We start from the raw sequence: 6,096 nt of genomic DNA, 5'->3' as shown, positions 1-6,096 counted from the left end.
ACCATTTGCAGGGGAAAAAACAAACACTTTTTTCTGCAGCACTTTCTCCCCATTTAAAAAAAAAAAAGGAATTGCTGTATTTTGGCTAATTCCTGAGAACCCACAAACCTTTAAAAGCCCAATGATGGTGTAAGAAAAGGACGTGGATACCTTATGTGGACTAGAAGTTACAGGGGCCAAAGTGCGAGCTAACCCAAATAGCCAAAAAAGGCTTAGCACGGGGTAGGGGAGGGGTGTGGAAGGCTTAGCAGCAAAATGGTTAAAGGTGTCAAGAACAATCTTATCCCACTCTCCATCTATTAAGTCTGGTAGGAAAATTAGTTAGTTTTCTAGCTCCTGGAATAGAATCTCTAAAAATACATTAATGGATGCTGTAAAGACACTGGAAAAAATATTAATACGATAATGATAAACAGGTGCTTAAACACCATTCTAGCATTTAAGAACCCAGCATCAAAAAGACACCACAATTCCCACTGTATCTCAGAAGCCACTAACCCACCCACCAACAAAACTACACAAAATTATAAACCCTGAATGCATGAACTGAAAAGTGAAACCTTCTCAAACTCTCTGTGACGATGTGGCAGAGAACTTCATGAGACATGTCAAAGACCTGGAAAAATACCCAAAGAAAAGAAAGGCGAATATTTTAAGTTACCCAATTTCAACCGTGACTGATAAAACTTGATAGGAGTTTGTTGGTTTGCCTGTAGTAGTTTTGACTCAATTCTTGGGGTTCGGGACGGGGTCATCCTCTGGACAGGTAGTTGGAGCGTGTCACAATTCAGATGGTGTTGTAACAATGTATCCATAACAGGAGTTGAGTTGCTTTCCTATGGAAAGCCTTTAATTTCAATGTAATCAATCAATCAATCAATCATGGAATTGTAAGCGTGCTACTCACCCGTGAGGGTCTCAAGGCGCTGAGGGGGGGCGTAGATCTGTTTAGCCGAAGAGCCAGGCCTTGAGGGTCTTCCTGAAGGTGTTCAGGGAGGGGGCGCGCCTGATGTCTGCTGGTAGCTTGTTCCACGTGCTGTCCCATGCAGAAGGGGTGGTACCACGGACGAGGACTTCTGTCTTCTCGGCGTTGAGCTGCAGGCAGCTGTTGGTCATCCAGACTGCGACGTCTTGCATTCCTTTCAGGAAGTTGAGTTTGGCAGTTGTGGGGGTCTTTGGTGAGGGAGAGGATGAGCTGGGTGTCGTCGGCGTTGGATACGGTGTTGAGGCTGTGTAGTCGAAAGATGGCTGGGAGGGGGGCCATCTAGATGTTGAAGAGGATGAACCCTGTGAGACTCCACAGGAGATTTTTGTGGGGTCGGAGGGGAAGGGTGGGAGTCTGATCCTTTGGCTTCTTCCGTTGAGGAATGATCGGATCCAGTTCAGGGCTGTTCCTTGTATGCCTGCGTCGTGTAGTCTGGCGACTAGTGTGCAGTGGGAGCCGGTGTTGAAGGCTGCTGATAGGTCGAGTAGGATGAGGGTTGCGGAGTGGCCTTGGTCCAGGAGCGTGCGGATGTCATCTGTGGTGGGTAGTAGGGCAGTCTCTGTGCTTTGGTTGCTTCAGAATCCGGATTGGGACGGATCGAGGACGGTGTTCTCTTCAATGAATCGTGTCAGTTTCCTGTTGACTGTTTTCTCTGCAACTTTGGCTGCGAAGGGGAGGAGCGAGATGGGCCGATAGTTCTTGAGGTTGGTGGGGTCAGCTGTGGGCTTCTTGAGCAAGGGTCTGACTTCTGTGCTCTTCCAGTCGTCTGGGAAGGTGCCTGTTTTGAAGGTGGTGTTCATGGTGCGTTGTAGTTCAGGTGCGATGGCGGCCGTGGCTCTGTGGTAGATGTGAAGGGGGAAGGAGTCTGTGGGTGCCCCCGAGTGGATGCTTTTCATGGTCGAGGTGGTGACTTCGGCCGTAATCGGTGTCCAGTTGGAGATGGTAGGCTGGCTGGTGTTTCTAGGGCGCGGGGGCCGTCTGGTGGATGAAGTTGTCGTAGAGGTTTTTGATCTTGAGGTGGAAATAGGTTCCAAGCTTGTCGCAGAGGTCTTGGGATTGGGTGATGTCTGTGGCTTCGCTGAGTGGGCTGGTTAATGCTTGAATGACACAGAAAAGTTCCTTGGAATTGGCCAGGATTTTGTTGTGGATGAAGTTCCTCTTGGTGGCTCTGATCTGTTTGTGGTAGTCCGTCATGTCGTCCTTGTAGGTGATGTGGTTTTTGGTTGTCTTGGTGTTTCTCCAGTTCTTCTCCAGGTGTCTGCAGGTGTGTCTGGCTTCATGGAGAGCGGTGGTGAACCAAGCGGTTTTCCTGGTGCGTTGTCTGTCGGAGTTGCGTAGCCGGCGATCTCGTCTGCGCAGTTGAATATCCAAGTGTGAAGTTCTCTGGCTGCGTCTTTTGTGTTGGGTGCCCAGGCGTGGTTGTCTCGGGTGAGGGTGGAGTTAAGTTGCTCGTCTGTAACTTTGCTCTAGTTCCTTTGTGGTGGGTGTGGGTCTGCTTTGGGTGCCTTGGGTTTGTTAATGGCAAATTGTACGCAGTGGTGGTCGGTCCATGGCGAATGCGTTGTGTGGCTGAATTGGACACTGCTTCCTACCGCAAAGATGGGGTCGGGTGTGTCCTGCTCTGTGGGTAAGTCTGTTGACAAGTTGCATAGGTCCGAAGCTGGCGAGGTTGTCGCAAAGGATAGTGGAGTTGGGGTTGCTGGGGTTGTCGAGGTGGAAGTTCATGTCTCCAATGAGTATGTAGTTTGTTGAGGCGATGGCGTGGGGTGCGATAAAGTCGGTGATGGTGGTGGTGAAGGGTATTCGGGGGCCGGGGGGTCTAGAGTTGAGGGTTCCTCAGAGTGTGACTTTTGGGGTGGTCTGGATCTGGAAGTGCAGGTGTTCGGCAAAGGGTAAGGTTTCGCTGGAGGTGGTGAGGTGGAGGGTGCTTTTGTGGGCGATGGTGAGGCCCGCTCCTGGGTGGTTGGGGTGATCTTTCCTCTGGATCTTGTATCTGTCTGGGATGGCTGTGCTGAGCGGAGGATGCGTTGGTCCAGGTCTCTGTGATATCAGGCGGGAGAGAGTCGAGTAGGTTCCAGATTTCCATGGCGTGTTTGTGTACGGAGCGTACGTTGAGGAGGATGCATTTTAGGGTGTCACCGGTGCTGGTGTCGGCGGTGTTGGAGGCCGGGGTGGTGGTAAGGGTGTGGTAGCAGTGGAGGCCGAACTGGCCATGGGTCGTTTTTGTCAAGGCCTGTTGGCATTCTCTAGGTCTTCCAGGGTTGAGTGCGAGGAGGGTGGTGGTGTCGTAGCGAGGGTAGTGGGAGGTCCAGGGTTCCTGGCGCTGGCCGTGGTCCAGAGCAGACGGGTTTGCCTTTGGCATGACTGCACAGCGGCCGCTAGGAGGTGGGAGTAGGTGAATTAGGGGATGTGGGAGTAGGGGAATTCCGGGGGGGAGGGGCAGCAGCGGCGAAAGGAACAGCCAGGCACGAGAAAATAAAAACGGTGGTGGAATTAGAGCAAGACACATACGGGCACAATAACATAGGCCCAACAGGGAAATATTAAGAGAAAAAACGTCTGAGAAAGGTTACAGTGGTTGCAGGCAGTCTGGTCCTAGTTGGAGCGGGCAGGAGTGGGCATCAGCCTCGAACCTCCCAAGGAGGTCAGGTCTGGAGGCAAGAGACAGCACAGACGAGATGCGGGGAGAGAGGGGATCTAGACCGAGGGTCGGAGGTCTTACTCCCCGAGTGTCCTAGGTCTTACTCAGTTACATGTCAGAGAAAGGGAGAAGATGCGGCCTAACGGCTAGAGCGGCCGACTTCGAAGCTGGGGAACTAGGTTCGAGAGTCAGCAGGGAAAGAAGCTCAAACCACTTGTGATTCTGGGCAGCTCACTTACTCTCCCTTTGCCCAACAAAATGAAGTTTTCCTTCTCAGTGCTTTAAAGGATCCAGTACTGGCACTTTTTTATTTTGAGAAGGAGAGTATCAGCACTCCTCAAGAGAGACGTAATACTTTTAATAGGAGAGGACCAGCACTTCTCAGAAACAAGCAGGTACTCTTATGCAGAGTACCTGCACTTCTATTTTTTTCATTTCAAGCACTGGTCCGTCTATAACACAATTGGTGCTCATGTAAAGCGCTCTGATACCTTTGGGTCGAGTTTGTGTACAACTGCGAAAAAGAAGCTGAGGACCCACAGAGAGTCACGACCAGATGCAGAACACCGCTGTAGCCGGATGCCTCTTAGTCCACACACATCTCCGCAGCAGTGCCGTTTTAACGCAGGGGCATGCTGGGCAGTTACCCGGGGGCCACGCGCTTAGGGGCCCCACCCAGACCAGACTATAACACTCATTTTCCGCTAAACATTTTTTTTCTTGTGATTTGTTGTGAAGGCAGAGCCCAGTGCACTGCTATGCTTGAGGGCCTATAAAGTGGTTATGACGGCCCTGCCCGGCAGTGCTGCGTTTTACACCTGTACAACAGATTTACTTCTTGCAAAACTTCAGATGTATACTATTTATGTGAACAAACGCGTTATTTCTAATTTAGAACACCTATGGGCCTAAACACGCCATCACTTACCACTGCACCTTCATTTAGTAAATGTTTCTGCCATATCGATGTCATAAACATATTTCATCCCAGATAGCAGCCTTTGAGAAATAAATAGGCAACCATCTATTTCTACAGGCCTTTCATCATTCATTGAATACATCACTGGTGTGGTCACACTGTTCCAGAGATACCTGAACCTGGTGAAATGTCTTCAGTGGTAACCTCGTCTTGACAAGTTGCACACTGTAAGGCACACAGAGAGGTGGTCTTCACACAGAGGTGATCTTGCATTTTTGCTCAAGTGGCTCTTACCCAGGCTGACCAATTCCGTAGAGTTGCACACTATGGCAATGTATTACAAACACCAGACTGTGTGAGCGAACATTTCACCCCACCCCAGCAGCACAGCGAAGTAGTGGAATTCCTCCAATCTTCAGCAATATATTAATCCATTTATTTAGTTCTTCTTTTCCTTATTCATCCATAACTTTAACCATCTTATTCATGCGTCATCCACTGGTAGGGATCATGCGTCTGTCTACCTGTGGATGAAACGTTAATAAGATGGTTAAAGTTATGGATGAATAAGGAAAAGAAGAACTAAATAAATGGATTAATATATTGTTGAAGATTGGAGGAATTCCACTAATTCGCTGTGCTGCTGGGGTGGGGTGAAATGTTCGCTCACTCAGTCTGGTGATATTGTACAAGTGTCATTGGGGCAAGGCACTAACCCAGCATGTGACAAAAGGAGACAAAGAGTTGGAGAAAAAAAAAGTGCAATCCGCCACCACTTGATGTTCAGAATGTACTAAAAAGGCATTTATAGCTTCCTTCATACCCCTAGGCGCTGAGGTGCATTTGTGAATCGGTAGGGCACTATTCCCATGGGAAAAAACATGCTTTTGTCATGTGGGACATATGGGCAGTGTATAATATCATGCGTGAGGACCAGAGTTGTGCTCTTACCAACTTTTTTTGTCACTTCTGTGTGAATCGGAAGAGAAAACGCTAGAAGCATATGATGCTTAGACATTTAGGGCCAGATGTAGGTATTCCGAATTTACTGATTCTAACATACCGAATTTTACCGATTCGGTATTTTAGAATCGGTAAATGGGATGTAGGTATTCATTCGGTAAGTATTACCGAATCGGCAAGATTCGGTAAGTACCGAATCGGTATTTACTGATTCGGTAATTCCCATTTATTCCTATGGGCCTCCAGGCCCATAGGAATGAATGGGAATTACCGATTCGGTAAAATGGGGAACACATTGAAGGGTGGCAGGGTGTCACTTTGACACCCTGTTACACCCCTCAATAGTGTATGGGTGCACATGTGGCAGACATACATGCCCTAAGGGCATGTATGTCTGCCACATGGCACTGTAATAATTTGAAAAAAATTGCTTCTTTTGGTGCTAGTTGGTGGTAAATAACCAATCCTAAATGGGAAAAGCACTCATTTGAGTGCTCCCTACATTAAGGATTCAGTAATTTACTGAATCGGTATTTAAGAATTCGGTAATTTACCGATTCCTTAAATTACTGATTCGGTAAATTACCG

Source organism: Lissotriton vulgaris, chromosome 5 (assembly GCF_964263255.1).
Source record: "Lissotriton vulgaris chromosome 5, aLisVul1.2, whole genome shotgun sequence".
NCBI classification, from domain to species: Eukaryota; Metazoa; Chordata; class Amphibia; order Caudata; family Salamandridae; genus Lissotriton; species Lissotriton vulgaris.
The sequence above is the reverse complement of the archived record's forward strand: the minus strand, read 5'-3'. Positions refer to the sequence as shown.